Raw genomic sequence first — 17,689 nt, forward strand, 5'->3', positions numbered from 1 at the left:
CCAAGACCACATTAGCTTTTTTTCACGGCCATATCTCATTGGCGGCTCATAGTCATCCTATGATCAACCAATACTCCAAGGTCCTTCTCCTCCTCCGTTACTTCTAATTGATGCGTCTCCGGCTTATAACTAAAATTCTTGTTATTAATCCCTAAATGCATAACCTTACACTACTCACTATTAAATTTCATCCTAATAGTATTACTCCAGTTTACTAGGTCATCCAAATCTTCCTGTTTGATATCCTGGTCTCCCTCTAAATTGGCAATACCTCCCAGCTTTGTATCATCCACAAACTTTATTAGCACACTCCCACTTTTTGTGCCGAAGTCAGTAATAAAAAGATTAAATAAGATTGGTCCCAAAACTGATCCCTGAGGAACTCCACTGGTAACCTCCCTCCAGCCTGACAGTTCACCCTTCAGCAGGAGCCGCTGTAGTCTCCCTGTTAACCAATTCCTTATCCACCTTTCAATTTTCATATTGATCCCCATCTTTTCCAATTTAACTAATAATTCCCCATGTGGTACCGTATCAAACGCCTTACTGAAATCTAGGTAAATTAGATCCACTGTGTTTCCTTTGTCTAAAAAATCTGTTACCTTCTCAAAGAAGGAGATCAGGTTGGTTTGGCATGATCTACCTTTTGTAAAACCATGTTGTATTTTGTCCCATTTACCATTAACCTCAACTACTTTCTGTTAGGGGGCTTATTCCTTCACCCACTTACTTCCCTGGTCCTTCTCGCATGAACAGAGAGCAACAATACCCGAAGTCCAAAGGTGCAAACAATTTGATGTTTATTGGGGTGAACTTCCAGCAAGCATGATTCCAGTTTCCTTCCTTAGTATCCTCCTTCCCAGCTCTGACACCACAGAGCCTTACACCTGTGTCCCTGTTCCCATTCCCACCCTTAGCCAAACATGATTCCAACTTCCTTACTCCCATTCCCTGTTCCCATTTCCCCCTTTAGCAAAACATGATTCCAATTTTCTTACCCCCATTCCCTGCTCCCATTTCCCATGCCCACCCCCACCCACACCCACACCCACTCACTTCCTCATTGACTACAGATTATATAGTAAAACTTGAGTTCTGCTTAGCTATACCTTAACCTATCATTTTACAGAAATTTAACTAACCAATCCTAACATATTGTAACATGATTATGTAACCAATTATATCCCACCACCTTAATTAGTTTACACCCAGCAAAATTAATTATACAGCAGACAGGAACAATCACAGAACCAGACAGAGATTATACAGACAAACAATAGCAAAGTGGGAACTACAATGATAAGACAACACAGAAGTGAGGATTTCACATCCCAGCTATTGATAAGTGAGTTCTTGCCAGACAGGATGCTATCAAACTAAGTTTCCTTTTACATTTTCTAGGCACTTCCCTTTCTCTGGAGGTGATAGGAATACAATCCTGTCCTGATAGTGCCTAACAGCCCAATAGCACCTTATTTCAATGTGACTAGTTTGGAATGTGAGGATGTGACTGTTCGCTTCCCAGCTTATGGCTGCCTCTGCTGCTTAGCCAAAGGCCTTAGCCTAAGAACAGGGCCTCAGACTGTCACAGTAAGAGAAGGCCCTTACACCAGCAGATAGTGATTTTGATTCTTTCTTTTATACCTCTATAATTAGCCAAGTGATAAGAATACACCTAAATTCTTAGAGTATAGGCCTTTACAGACAGGCCTGAATATCTATATCCTAACACTTTCTCCTTCAAAAATTTTCCCAAGACCTTGCATACTACAGATGTCAAACTAACAGGCCTGTAGTTACCCGGATCACTTTTTTTTCCTTTCTTAAAAATAGGAACTATGTTAGCAATTCTCCAGTCATACGGTACAACCCCTGAGTTTACAGATTCATTAAAAATTCTTGCTAATGGGCTTGCAATTTCATGTGCCAATTCCTTTAATATTCTTGGATGAAGATTATCTGGGCCCCCCGATTTAGTCCCATTAAGCTGTTTGAGTTTCGCTTCTACCTCAGATATGGTAATATCTACCTCCATATCCTCATTCCCATTTGTCATGCTACCATTATCCCTAAGATCCTCTTTTGCCTTATTAAAGACTGAGGTAAAGTATTTGTTTAGATATTGGGCCATGCCTAGATTATCCTTGACCTCCACTCCATCCTCAGTGCTTAGCGGTCCCACTTCTTCTTTCTTTGTTTTCTTCTCATTTATGTGGCTACAGAGCCTTTTACTATTGGTTTTAATTCCCTTTGCAAGGTCCAACTCTACTTGACTTTTAGCCTGTCTCACTTTATCCCTACATGTTCTGACCTCAATAAGGTAGCTTTCCTTGCTGATCCCTCCCATCTTCCACTCCCTGTGTGCTATAGTCCAACCCCCTGCTCAAAGCAGGACCAATCCCCAATCAAATCATCCCAGCCAGGGCTTTGTCAAGCCTGACCTTAAAAACTTCTAAGGAAGGAGATTCCACCACTTCCCTAGGTAACGCATTCCAGTGTTTCACCACCCTCCTAGTGAAAAAGTTTTTCCTAATATCCAAACTAAACCTCCAGCCACTGCTCCTAGACATGCATCATACCATGAATTGCAGAACATATTCATCCTCCAATCAGTGGTTAGAAATTTATTGATGATGAGAAAAAAAGTTTATACTGCAGGCTGATATTACAGTGTCCTGGGCCTGTGAATTAATTAACAGACTGTACTCATTTTCTCAATGCTTTGCCTTGAAAATCCACATATACCAGATGAATGGGTAGATCAAAGGAGTAAGTTAATGTGTTTGAACTTCATACCAATAAGCTTCCCTGCTGCAGTTTTGTCTGTGTTCTTATATGGATTTTGCTCCCTGTAGAAAATGAGAGAAAGGCTATATGAGTTGTCATAAATATAAAGGGAAGGGTAAACCCCTTTAAAATCCCTCCTGGCCAGAGGAAAAATCCTCTCACCTGTAAAGGGTTAAGAAGCTAAAGGTAACCTCGCTGGCACCTGACCAAAATGACCAATGAGGAGACAAGATATTTTCAAAAGCTGGGAGGAGGGAGAGAAACAAAGGGTCTGTGTCTGTTTGTATGCTGCTTGTGCCGGGGCCAGAACAGGTATAGAGTCTTAGAACTTTTAGTAAGTAATCTAGCTAGGTATGTGTTAGATTATGATTTCTTTAAATGGCTGAGAAAAGAACTGTGCTGAATAGAATGACTATTCCTGTCTGTGTGTCTTTTTTGTAACTTAAGGTTTTGCCTACAGGGATTCTCTATGTTTTGAATCTAATTCCCCTGTAAGGTATCTACCATCCTGATTTTACAGAGGTGATTCCTTTACTTCTATTAAAAGTCTTCTTGTAAGAAAACTGAATGCTTTTCATTGTTCTAAGATCCAAGGGTTTGGGTCTGTAGTCACCTATGCAAATTGGTGAGGATTTTTACCAAATCTTCCCTAGGAAGTGGGGTGCAAGGGTGGGGAGGATTTTGGTGGGAAGGACGTGTCCAAACTACGTTTCTCAGTAAACCCAGTTAAAGTTTGGTGGTGGCAGTGGAAATTCTAAGGGCAAAGGGTAAAATTAATTTGTACCTTGGGGAAGTTTTAACCTAAGCTGGTGAAAGTAAGCTTAGGAGGTTTTCATGCAGGTCCCAAAATCCTCCCAACCCTTGCACCCCACTTCCTGGGGAAGGTTTGGTAAAAATCCTCACCAATTTGCATAGGTGACTACAGACCCAAACCCTTGGATCTGAGAACAACGAAAAAGCATTCAGTTTTCTTACAAGAAGACTTTAATAGAAATAGAAGTAAAGAAATCACCTCTGTAAAATCAGGATGGTAGATACCTTACAGGGTAATTAGATTCAAAACATAGAGACTCCCTCTAGGCAAAACCTTAAGTTACAAAAAAGACACACAGACAGAAATAGTCATTCTATTCAGCACAATTCTTTTCTCAGCCATTTAAAGAAATCATAATCTAACACATACCTAGCTAGATTACTTACTAAAGTTCTAAGACTCCATTCCTGTTCTATCCCCGGCAAAAGCAGCATACAGACAGACACAGACCCTTTGTTTCTCTCCCTCCTCCCAGCTTTTGAAAGTATCTTGTCTCCTCATTGGTCATTTTGGTCAGGTGCCAGCGAGGTTACCTTTAGCTTCTTATCCCTTTACAGGTGAGAGGATTTTTCCTCTGGCCAGGGGGGATTTTAAAGGGGTTTACTCTTCCCTTTATATTTATGACATCCCCCTTCTGGGTTAGGTTCTTTCCACAAATCAAAGCTGTAGGGACAGATTCCAAACTGGCAATTTGTGATCAAGTTACTTCACCTCAAAGCTACAGTTTATGCTGATTGCAGTTGGCCAGAATGCAACCCCTTCCTGGCATTCATCTTGATTCATAAATTATAAACAAAATCTAGCACAAGCCTCCTCCCTGAGCTGTTTTGCTCCCAGGCCTCCTCCACAAGGACCACTCAGTTCACGCCCTAGGTCATCTCTTTCTAGAGCCAGTCCCACTTCTGTTCCATCTAGATGGGGTAAAAAGCCCAGTGCAACAGTGAATCAGAAAGATGCATTAATGTTTTCTAGCGGAATCTTCACCTGCTAACAGGTGGAATTTTCAGGCCAATGCTGCCAGAATGTTACAGGATTCAAATCCTAAACTCCTGAATTTGGGCTTTATTCACATGTGAAGTTCTGACATTGGCCCTTCTCGAAAAGAAACATACTGCAAACATCTAACAGTGATTCTATCCTGGCTCCCTGAGCCTGTTTGAGAACATTATGGAACCTGGGGATTTCTTCTGAAGTTTGTCTTATCTATCTTCTAACAGGTGTAGGTGTTTACATACCTTTCATTATTACTAGATACAGAACCAAGCACAGACCCAGGGTGGTAGGAATTGCAATTCCAAGTATCATTTGCAGTCCTAGAAGACCAAAGAAACATGAATATTTACAGAAAACAATAACATTAGGCTAGAAATAAAGGGAAAGGGAAACTAGAATACTTTGAAGATGGCTGGTCCCTCAACAGCCAGACCAAAAATAAGTATCTAATATTATAAAGATGTCTGTCACAGGCCACTAACTGAATGATAGAATGAATTTTTAGAGCTGCTCAGACACCAGAATTAATGTTCTGTGGGAAAGTCTAACATTTCAAAATTTGTTTTAATTCCAAATTGGAATAAAAAGTCTCAAATTTTAAATTTCCTGCAAAAGAAAATTGCTAAAAAAATTGACCCTAAACTAGAGAAATATTTTGTTTTGATAATGTTAAATAATTTTGTTTTTGTTAAGGTAAAAGATAGGTTGAATCATCGTAATATATTCAATATAATGTTAAATACAAGTCATATAAATAAAATATGTTATAATCAATATTTATTTATATTTATATGATAATGTGTGTAACGTTATATAATGTGAAAGTCAAAATGATTCATCTGGACATTTTCCCTTCAAAATGTCATCAGAACTGATACTTTCCCATGAAACATTCTGATTTTGACAAATCTGAATTTTTCAATGAAAAACTGTTCTGTATTTTTGTTTTGTTTTGTTTCAACCAGCTCTATTTATTTTCATGTTCCCATTTGCAAATATCCTGAAATATGGGACCTCACTACGTGCTGCTGGGTACAGAAAACAAAAAACAAAACCCAAATTAAACTTTGACCTCTCCATCAGTAGTACCAGGAGGCCAGTGATTTATTGTTGGTTTCAACCCAGTCTGCAAAGAGCAAGGAGATAACCCGAGCTACAGCTGCTACTATATCTGTCCCTGGTTCTGACGGGCACTTAGTACAGGTGGACGTTTACATTGTAAACCGGCAAAGTCAGGTGGGAGGCCTAAGGAGAGTTCAGAAGCTGATGACTGGAGTGTGCGTGCCTTTCCTGACCCGTTGAGTGGACAGAACCAATTCAGCAAAAACAATGAGGAGTACTTGTGGCACCTAGAGACTAAAAAATTTATTTGGGCATAAGCTTTCATGGACTAGAACCCACTTCATCAGATGCATGGAGTGGAAAATACAGTAGGAAGATATATATACATAGTACACGAAAAGATGGGGGTTGCCTTACCAATTCTAACGAGACAATTCAATTAAAGTGGGCTATTATCAACAGGAGGAAGAATCACTTTTGTAGTGGTAATCAGGGTGGCCCATTTCATCTGTTTCATCTGTTCAAATAGTTTGAAATGGGCCACGCTGATTACCACTACAAAAATGATTCTTCCTCCTGTTGATAATAGCCCACTTTAATTAAATTTTCTTGTTAAAATTGGTAAGGCAACCCCCATCTTTTCGTGTACTATGTATATATATCTGCCTACTATATTTTCCACTCCATGCATCTGATGAAGTGGGTTCTAGCCCACAAAAGCTTATGCCCAAATAAATTTGTTAGTCTCTAGGTGCCACAAGTACTCCTCATTGTTTTTGCTGATACACATGAACACGGCTACGACTCTGAAACCAGAACCAATTCAGTAGCAGTGTTGTTCAGGTTGGAAGATTATCTGTGCATATTCTAGGCCCAGTTCTGTGCCAGACCAGGTCTGGCTGGAGGTTCTAGCACTGGAAACTCTGCTTGGGACAGAGGCTGTAGCAGCACAAATTGGCCTCAAGGTCCTTTATTCTTGTTCAGAGTGATCCAGGAAGGCTCTAACTCAGCCCTCCCCTTAGAGCTCCCACTGGCAGAGCTACCATGGAGCACCCTGGTAAAACCTGGGGTTGGGGAAATGCCATCTGCACTCCCTTGAGGTGAATCCTGCCGGGAAACAAACAGCCTTACTGTGGGAATGGCAGTGATGGTGATTTATACCCCATTGCACCAGGCTAACTGAATGCAGCCCATTCAATGGATGTCCTGTGTGTATACTCTTCAAGAAGAAGGGCAGCGAGTGAGAGGAAAAGATAACAGCTCCTACAGGAAGGAGCTCTGCTTTTCTGGAATTCACATCCTAGGGGGCACTAGAATTCATAGGGGCACGTAAGGTGTAAATCCTGGCTCTGCTCAGCACTCGATGTTCTAGCCACTCAAGAGCCTCCCACGTGGAAGTGGTGTGTTCCAGATATTAGCAGACCTGGATTCCAACCTTAGCTTTGTTTTATGATCTTGAGCAACTCCCTTTCCCTCTCTGTGCCTCAGTTTCCCAATAACACTCACTGTCCTGTTTGAAGTGCGACAAGATCTACAGATGGGAAGTGTTGTACAACAGCTAAGCGTGATTAAAAATATATCCAAATTCAGTACACGACTCTGCGGTCCTAATTCTGCCATCAGTGATGGCCTTTGAAATAATGCAAAAAGGTGGGCCAGGACAGTGGCCAGGGAGTTTCAGACGAAAAATATTTCTCACCCAGCACTCAGCTGCTTTGCAGGACTGGGTCTGCAATGTCCATGTACTCTGGGATCTCCTCTTCAACAATGGCCAGTGCTGGTGCTGGGAGGGCTGAAAACTACAAAATTGATTGAATAATATTTGTTGAATGATTTTCCAATTACTTTTGTGATATTTTGCCAATCTATTATTTGAAAAATATTCACTAGGATTTTTGCTGGGCGAAGGATGGCTCTGTGCTTAAAGCCATGGCTATAGCTTCAAGCCAGGTGGGTTCAAATCCCACAATGGAAATTTTTTAATCCATCTGATGTTGTCACAACCCAATGGCCCCCTCCCTCAAGTCCCCTGGGGAAGCAGATCAGTATTGTATGTTGCTAATGCTGTTGCAGGCATTGCAAAATGTTCTGGGAAGGGTTAAAGGTATGAGAGTGGAATGAAAGGTTCCTTTGAGGGTCTCAGACGGCCGAGGGGGGAAAGGAACGGGTTAATTTGACAATTCAGCTTGGCCTATAGATAAAGAGAAAGCTGCTCTGCTTTCAGGGTCAAGAATCAACAGTCTGCCTTGCTCTGCATGTCAAGCACCAAAAAACACAGCTGGCTGTGAGAAATAAAGACAGAAGCAAAACAAAAGCAAAACAATTTGCAGGCCTGAGATTACACATTCGCGAAGGTTGGCCGCCCAGTGAAACTCAACAGTCCGCCTTTGTGACCCTGGAGCCGGTGTGTTTTGGGGGAAGCTGAAGAAGCCACAGAAGGCCAGTCTGGACTGGTACACCGCGCATGGAGAACAAAGGTCTCTGAAGGGGACGCCCCCAAGAGATCCCAGGGCTTAAAAACCCTCCCAAGAGCGGAAGCAAGTTGGAGACTTTTCAGCGGAACCCCGGATGACCTGTGCATAGGACAGACTCCCGTCCATCCCCCTCCGTCTTCTAACGGTACACCTCAGGCCTGGCCAGCCTGGGGTAGCTTGAGTGTGAGTATGGAAGTGGGTTAGAGCTTGGGCACTAACACTTTTTCCTTCCTCCGAGTGACATGGCTGCGATTCCAGCACTCACCGCTGTTCATTTATTATTTAAATAAAGCTTTAAAATTTAGTCACATGGTGTGTTCCTGTATCTCCCCCCCAGAATGGTCCTGCAATCTCAGACTGATTGCCTGAGATCTTAGGCAGACTGGTAACAGAAATCTGTCACAATGTCTCAATCCGTAAAAGGGAGAAATAATATTTCCCTATGCTCTGCCAGAGAATAATATAATAACCTATAAAGACTAAAGTCCCGGATGACTGGAAAAAGGCTAATGTAGTGCCAATCTTTAAAAAAGGGAAGAAGGAGGATCCTGGGAACTACAGGCCAGTCAGCCTCACCTCAGTCCCTGGAAAAATCATGGAGCAGGTCCTCAAAGAATCAATCTTGAAGTACTTGCATGAGAGGAAAGTGATCAGGAACAGCCAGCATGGATTCACCAAGGGAAGGTCATGCCTGACTAATCTAATCGCCTTTTATCATGAGATTACTGGTTCTGTGGATGAAGGGAAAGCAGTGGATGTATTGTTTCTTGACTTTAGCAAAGCTTTTGACACGGTCTCCCACAGTATTCTTGTCAGCAAGTTAAGGAAGTATGGGCTGGATGAATGCACTATAGGGTGGGTAGAAAGCTGGCTAGATTGTCGGGCTCAACGGGTAGTGATCAATGGCTCCATGTCTAGTTGGCAGCCGGTGTCAAGTGGAGTGCCCCAGGGGTCGGTCCTGGGGCCGGTTTTGTTCAATATCTTCATAAATGATCTGGAGGATGGTGTGGATTGCACTCTCAGCAAATTTGCGGACGATACTAAACTGGGAGGAGTGGTAGATACGCTGGAGGGGAGGGATAGGATACAGAAGGACCTAGACAAATTGGAGGATTGGGCCAAAAGAAATCTGATGAGGTTCAATAAGGATAAGTGCAGGGTCCTGCACTTAGGACGGAAGAATCCAATGCACCGCTACAGACTAGGGACCGAATGGCTAGGCAGCAGTTCTGCGGAAAAGGACCTAGGGGTGACAGTGGACGAGAAGCTGGATATGAGTCAGCAGTGTGCCCTTGTTGCCAAGAAGGCCAATGGCATTTTGGGATGTATAAGTAGGGGCATAGCGAGCAGATCGAGGGACGTGATCGTCCCCCTCTATTCGACATTGGTGAGGCCTCATCTGGAGTACTGTGTCCAGTTTTGGGCCCCACACTACAAGAAGGATGTGGATAAATTGGAGAGAGTCCAGCGAAGGGCAACAAAAATTATTAGGGGTCTAGAACACATGACTTATGAGGAGAGGCTGAGGGAGCTGGGATTGTTTAGCCTGCAGAAGAGAAGAATGAGGGGGGATTTGATAGCTGCTTTCAACTACCTGAAAGGGGGTTCCAAAGAGGATGGCTCTAGACTGTTCTCAATGGTAGCAGATGACAGAACGAGGAGTAATGGCCTCAAGTTGCAGTGGGGGAGGTTTAGATTGGATATTAGGAAAAACTTTTTCACTAAGAGGGTGGTGAAACACTGGAATGCGTTGCCTAGGGAGGTGGTGGAATCTCCTTCCCTGGAAGTTTTTAAGGTCAGGCTTGACAAAGCCCTTGCTGGGATGATTTAACTGGGAATTGGTCCTGCTTCGAGCAGGGGGTTGGACTAGATGACCTTCAAGGGTCCCTTCCAACCCTGATATTCTATGATTCTATGATTCTATGACTAGAATAGCTGGTCAAGATTGCACAATTATCGTGGTGACATTTACAAAATCTGAGATTCTTTTCTGTGATTTTCAGGGATGTCCCAGTTATATTGTTTAAATCTGCTGTAGCTTAGCTGAAGTAAGTTCTCCATTTCTGGGTCTCTTATATAGCTCTTCACACAAGTACGATGTAGGTATGAAGCTCTATCAGATCAGAAAGGCAGCATTTTACAATCACTTTTCTCAGGGTTAAACTTTGACACAAGATGCCAGGTAGTGGAGAAGCAGGGCTAGTGGGTGTCATTGGGCCACTCTACAATTACACAGATGTAGCTGTGGTCAGAAAAGGATGGCATGAAAACAAGAGGCAGCCCTGTTTTCATAGTCAACTCAAGTCAGTGCTCACCTGATGAGGAAATGCAGTTGCAGGCCGGCTGCTGCTGGAATGTAAAACTCAAAGCTTTGAGAGAAAAAATAAAGTTACTTTAGGGAAAAACATCATCATTTTTCCTTTCATCTGAAAATGATTCATAGCTGCAGAATTTCCATAAGGTGCCAATTCAGTTAGGGTTGTGGATGAGGCTGGAGAATCCTTGCTTGGGCATTCCAGGAACTGTCTCCCTGGGGACAACACTTAGATGCTTTGGGAAAGCTTGTGTGTCCTGTTTCATGGCACACAAACAGAGAAATTAGATAAAGGCATAATACTCTTGTTGGAAGGTTGCAACATTATACCATTTATCTATTAGAATCCAGAACCTTAATACACAAGAACGAAAAACAGAGAGAGAAAAAGCAGACTGCTCCCTGAGACAGAAAGGCGTAACTCACTCCACCTTGATCTAGGCTGCCTCTTTGCAGACTGATTGCTGCTGGACCCAGATTGCACACTTCCCTACAGATCCCCCTACCTGCAATCAGGACCAGGAAACCCCCCTGACATTTTAAATGACAGCCACAATTTTAGCAGAATTTCAATATGTCACACTAGGAACCAGTAGCGCACTGGTCCCTCCACCTTGGTGTTTGAGCAAGAAGCCAAACTATCTTCATAAAAGAGTTAAGCTATAGAAACACAAGGGAGCCATTCCAGCACACAGAACAACAGATAAGGAGAGCAGGGCCTTGCTTGTGCCTTAACAGCCCAGAACAGTTTCTGAGGCAAGCTTTCAGCTCTGCAGTAGCATATAACAGCTCTGTCTATGACAGGACAATTTTACTCATACTTTTCTTAAGGGGAAAACAAAGCCCAGTACTCACATACATGCCACAGACACAGTGTGAGAATCATTGGTGGAATCAGCATTCATTCAACTGCCTTCAAATTCTGCAGTGGCTTCTGCTCCCCAAGAACAAAGGGATCTGCTCTGAATCTTCTCCAAGTCCTTGGGTCTCAGACAAAGGAAAAGCTCTGTTCTGCAGTCTCCACTCTGTCTGATGTTCCTCACAGCCTAGGAGCTGCAGTGACTCAGTGCTGTGGGTCACCTTCTTCTCTGCAGGAGTCAGGCCAATGGGAAGCCACAGCTGGTTGCTGCTGTGTTCTGCTTTGCTCCTTGAGGTTTAGATGCTCTCTCCAGTGACCTTTCTCTTCTGCTTCTTGGGTTTAGATAGGGGACGAGCTGCAGTGGCTCTCCGGGTCTGAATCATTGATGCCCTGCACCTGGTGCTGTGTTTGCATCAGGGCAAAGAGCTACAAAAAGAAAAGGAGTACTTGTGGCACCTTAGAGACTAACCAATTTATTTGAGCATAAGCTTTCGTGAGCTACAGCTCACTTCATCGGATGCATACTGTGGAAAGTATGTATGAATGGAAAGTATGTATGTATTCATACATCCGATGAAGTGAGCTGTAGCTCACGAAAGCTTATGCTCAAATAAATTGGTTAGTCTCTAAGGTGCCACAAATACTCTTTTCTTTTTGTGAATACAGACTAACACGGCTGTTACTCTGAAAAAAGAGGATGGAAATGTTTCACATTCACTTTGTACTGGTGCAAATGACGGCACAAGGATCAGGATATCAGAAAATCAGGCTCCCTGTTCCCAGATCATCTCTGCTCATTCTGGTCTAGGTAAAGGGGAAGCTGCAGTCCCCAACTGTTCTCCCTGTTCTCTTGCTATGGTCAAGCCAGCAAATAAGTGGCAGCTGAGTGGTTGTTTCTGTTCCTTTGCGCTAAAATAGACAGAAAGCCACAGCCGCTCTGTGCTCTAGCGTCTCCGCTTTTCTGCTGTCTGTGTGAGCCAGAAGGGACGCCACTGTCTCGGGATGAGAATGGAAACAGCTTTTCACCATCAGAGACTAAGACAGGGGCTCCATTCGTTAGGGATCAAATTCCCCCAACCTCAGGCCCAGGCACCACTTAGATGCCATGCCCATGACCTGCCAGCCTGGGCACATCTGTCAAGGTGGGAGCATCTCATTGGTTCATAGAGTGACACTCTAATATTCTCACCATTCTCTTCTAGCGACTTATTTACACAATGTAACATTTGCTTCTGTTTTGTGAATGCACGTTGAACAGGGGCTTCGTTGAGCTGTGCCTAGTGATGCCCAGGGCTTTGGTTACAACTAATTTAGCTCCCTGGAAGGGTATAAGTGGGTCCAGCTATTCCCTCCAATGTGCACTGCCTTGTTTCCCCTCAAGCATTGCCAGTCATGACCTCAACATGGAATTTATTTCCCATTGAGCCACCCCTTCCCTCAGCTCTGACAGGCCATTCCGAAGTTCCACACAATCTTCTCTGCGCTTGGCTATTCTGAGAAGAGTCACAGAGGTTCAGGCCAAAAGGAGTCACCAGATTATCCAGTTTGACCTCCTGTGTATCACAGGTCACCAGCACCACCCAGCACCAGCACACTAAACCCAACAAACAAAATCAGATGAAAGTATTACAGTCTGCAAGAGACTTAGAAAATTGTGTGCCACAAGCAGAGAATAGGAAGGATAGCGGTGCATCAGTGCCCAAGGCTGCTGCAATGGCTGGGAACTGATTATGTGAGAAATACCCCGATAATCCCAGCAAGTAACCCTCACCCCACACTGCAGAGAAATGCAAAAAACAAAAACCAACCAACCCCCACCCCCACCTGCCGAAACCCCTAGCAATCTGAGCTGGGGAAAATTCCTTCCTGACCCCATTCATGGCAACCTGCTAGACCCTGAGCATATTGTGCCATCTGCAGATTTTGCTACTTCACTGTTCACTCCCCTTTCCAGATAATTAATAAACATATTAAACAACAGAGGGCCTAGTACAGACCCTTTAGGCACCCTCTATTCTCCTTAGTTGATCATTTATTCCTAGTCTTTGAGCCAGTTTCTGCGCCATGACAGAACTTTGCCTCTCACCCCAATGATTACTTAGTTTTAGCACTGTCAAGCGATTAAAAAGAATAATCAAGATTAATCACAGGATTAAAAAAATGTAATCGCGATTAAATGCGCGATTAATCACACTGTTAAACAACAATAGAATACCATTTATTTAAATATTTTTGGATGTTTTCTACATTTTCAAATATATTGATTTCAGTTACAACACAGAATAAAAAAGAGTACAGTGCTCACTTTATATTTATTTTTGATTGTAAGTATTTGCACTGTAAAAAACCCAAAAGAAATAGTATTTTTCAATTCACCTAATACAAGTACTGTAGTGCAATCTCTTTATCATGAAAGTTGAACTTACAAATGTAGAATTATGTACAAACAAATGCATTCAAAAATAAAACAATGTAAAATTTTAGAGCCTGCAAGTCCACTCAGTCCTATTTCTTATTCAGCCAACTGCTAAGACAAACAAGTTTGTTTACATTTGCAGGAAATAATGCTGCCCGCTTCTTGTTTACAATATCACCTGAAAGTGGGAACAGGTGTTCACATGGCACTGTTGTAGCTGGCATCGCAAGATATTTATGTGCTAGATGTGCTAAAGATTCATATGTCCCTTCATGCTTCAATCACCATTCCAGACGACATGCGTCCATGCTGATGATGGGTTCTGCTCAATAACAACCAAAGCAGTACAGACCACTGCATTTTCATTTTCATCATTTGAATCAGATCCCATTAGCAGAAGGCTGATTTTCTTTTTTGGTGGTTCAGGTTCTGTAGTTTCTGCATCAGAGTGTTGCTTTTTAAAGACTTCTGAAAGCATGCTCCACACCTCTTCCCTCTCAGATTTTGGAAGGCACTTCAGATTCTTACACCTTGGGTCGCTTAGAAATCTCACATTGGTACCTTCTTTGTGTTTTGTGAAATCTACAGTGAAAGTATACTTAAAACTAACATGTGCTGGGTCATCATCCGAGACTGCTATAACATGAAATATATGGCAGAATGCGGGTAAAACAGAGCAGGGGACATACCATTCTCCCACAAGGAGTTCAGTCACAAATTTAATTAACACATTCTTTTTTTAATGAGCATCATCAGCATGGAAGCATGTCCTCCAGAATGGTGGGCCGAAGCATGAAGGTCCATATGATTGTTTATCATATCTGACAAGTAAATACCTTGTAATGCCAGCTACAAAAGTGCCATGCAAATGCCTGTTCTCACTTTCTGGTGAAATTGTAAATAAGAAGAGGGCCACACTATCGTCTGTAATTGTAAACAAACTTGTTTGTCTAAGAGATTGTCTGAACAAGAAATAGGACTGAGTGGACTTGTAGGCTCTGAAGTTTTACGTTGTTTTGTTTTTGAGTGCATTTATGTAACAAAAAAAATCTACATTTGTAAGTTGCACTTTCACAACAAAGAGATTGCACTACAGTATTTGTATGAGGTGAATTGAAAAATACTATTTCTTTTATCATTTTTACTGTGAAAATATTTGTAATAAAAAATAATATGCACCTTGATTTCAATTACAACACAGCATACAATGTACATGAAAATGTAGAAAATCATCCAAAATATTTAATACATTTCAATTGGTATTCTACAGTGCAATTAAAACTGCGATTAATCGTGATTAATTTTTAAAATCCTGATTAAATTTTTTGAGTTAATCATGTGAGTTAACTGCGATTAATCGATAGCCCTACTTAGTTTCTTTACTAACCACCTAAAAGGGACTTTGTCAAAGGCTACTGAAAGGCCAAATAAATTATATTAATTGGTTCTCCTTTATCTACTATCTAGTGGATTAGAAAGACATGCTTTTCCATTGCAGAAGCTGTGCTGGCTAGTCCCTACCATGTCATGATCATGAAGGTGACCTATAATTCTATTTCTAATGATCATTTCCATTCCAAGTAAGGCTCACTGGTCTATTACACCCGGATCATCTAAATGTAAATGTATACATCTAGGAACAAAGAATGTTGGCCATACTTATAGGATGTGGGGGCTCTTTCCTGGGAAGCAGTGACTGAAAAAGATTTTGGGATCATGGTGGATAATCATAGAATCATAGAATATCAGGGTTGGAAGGGACCTCAGGAGGTCATGAGGTCCAACCCCTGCTCCAGGCAGGACCAACACCAACTAAATCATCCCAGACAGGGCTTTGTCAAGCCAGGCCTTAAAAACCTCTAAGGATGGAGATTCCACCACCTCCCTAGGTAACCCATTCCAGTGCTTCACCACCCTCCTAGTGAAATAGTGTTTCCTAATATCCAACCTAGACCTCTCCCACTGAAACTTGAGATCATTGCTCCTTGTTCTGCCATCTGCCATCACTGAGAACAGCTGCTGCTGCCTTCTTCCAGCGGCTGCCTTCTCTCTTTAGGAGACATCCAAGACTGGAATAGTAAGGGTGCTATTGGATTGGCAGAGCTGTGTGGAAGAAACTTGCAAAAGTCCTGTTTCCCAATAATACCATGTTTTGTCTAGTTCTACTGCCATTCTTTTTTTGAGAGCACTAAATTAACTTGCCCTCCCTTTCACCAAATATACGCTTTTCTAATGGTTCCTCAAATGTTTTCTTGCCTTCAAAAATGTGCTTTTCTCTGCTTGACATCAATTTCTCCCCATTCATAGAATCGTAGACTATTAGGGTTGGAAGAGACCTCAGGAGGTCATCTAGTCCAACCCTCTGCTCAAAGAAGGACCAACACCAACACCAGCAGGACCAATAATCAGCTGAACATGAGCTCCCAGTGCAATGCTATGGCCAATAGGGCTAATGTGAAGCTTGGATGCATACAAAGGAGAATCTTGACTAGAAATAGAGAGGTTATTATACCTCTAAATTTGGTGGCAGTGCGACTACTGCTGGAATACTGTGCCCAGTTCTGGTGTCCACAATTTAAGAAGAATGTTGATAAATTGGAGAGGGGTCAGAGAAATGTAGCCCAGTGGGCCAGCTTACCTGTATTATATTCATTGCTTTGTTATTCTGCTTTATTATATTTAGTAGTAATGCAAGGAACCTACAGGCTTTTATCCTGTAAGATTTGGCTTTAGTAGATAGTGTGAGGCTTGAGGCCTATAACCTTTGGCATAGATAAACTTAAGTAACTCATAAGTTATAGGGACCTGAAAGTGGCATGCCAGAGGGGGAATTTTGTCCAGAATACTGACATCATCAGCCACCCACAGAACATAGCTGACATAATCTTACTGGGCCTGATCTTGGGACAAGAACCTGTTAATCCTCAAGTTACAATTATAAATACCCAACTTTGGGTCAGGCTACAGAAGAGTCCTGAGAATTAGAAAACATGCCTGATAGCGAGAGACTCAAGGAGCTCAATCTCTTTAGTTTAACAAAGAGAAGGTTAAGGGGTGACTTGATTACAGTCAACAGGTAGCTGCATGGGGAACAAATATTTACTAATGGGCTCTTCAATCAAGCAGAGAATGGTCTAACATGATCCAATGGCTGGGAGTTAAAGCTCGACTAATTCAAACTGGAAATAAGGTATAAATGTTTAACGGTGAGAGTAATTAACCATTGAAACAATTTACTGAGATTTGTGGTTGATTCTCCATCACTAACAATTTTTAAATCCAGATTGGATGTTTTTTCTGAAAGATCGGCTCTCAGAATTATTGTGGGGAAGTTCTCTGTCCTGTGTTATCAGGAGGTCACACTAGATGAACACAGTGGCCCCTTCAGGCCTTGGAATCTATGAATCTATGATCACAATGGTCTTTTCAGGTCTCTGTTGAGTCCTGCCCAGGGGCGGTAATTTGCTGCTCTTTGAGGACCTGATCCTGAACCCATTGAAGGCTGTTGAGTCTTTCCATTGATTTCAGTAAGCTTTAGATAAGGCCCTAATTTATCAGCTTACTCCAGAAACTTCTCTTTTGACCCCTCCAGGTCTGACGCTGCCTTTGTGGTACCTGACAAGAGTGGGTGTCTTCCCAATGTTGAGCAGTATAACCCCCCAGCAGCAGGGTGCATGTTTTGTCACAGCAGACGGGAGTGCAAGCCAAGAATTAACCTAGTGTTTTACCCTCTCTGGGCCAAATGCTCAAATGGAAGAAATTGGTGAAGGGGAAAATACTCAAAAGGACAAAAGTGGTGAAGCGCCAGTGAAATCAATAGAGATATATGTTTTTTACATAGCAGAGGAACTATGAATATGCTCATGTGTTCAGAGCTGGGTGAAAGTTTTTTGGGGGAATAGTACATAAGCTGAAAAAATGCATTGGGGGCACTGAAACGATTCATGAATTTGGATTGAACGTGGCAAAT

This window comes from Eretmochelys imbricata, chromosome 23, assembly GCF_965152235.1.
Source record: "Eretmochelys imbricata isolate rEreImb1 chromosome 23, rEreImb1.hap1, whole genome shotgun sequence".
Lineage (NCBI taxonomy): Eukaryota > Metazoa > Chordata > Testudines > Cheloniidae > Eretmochelys > Eretmochelys imbricata.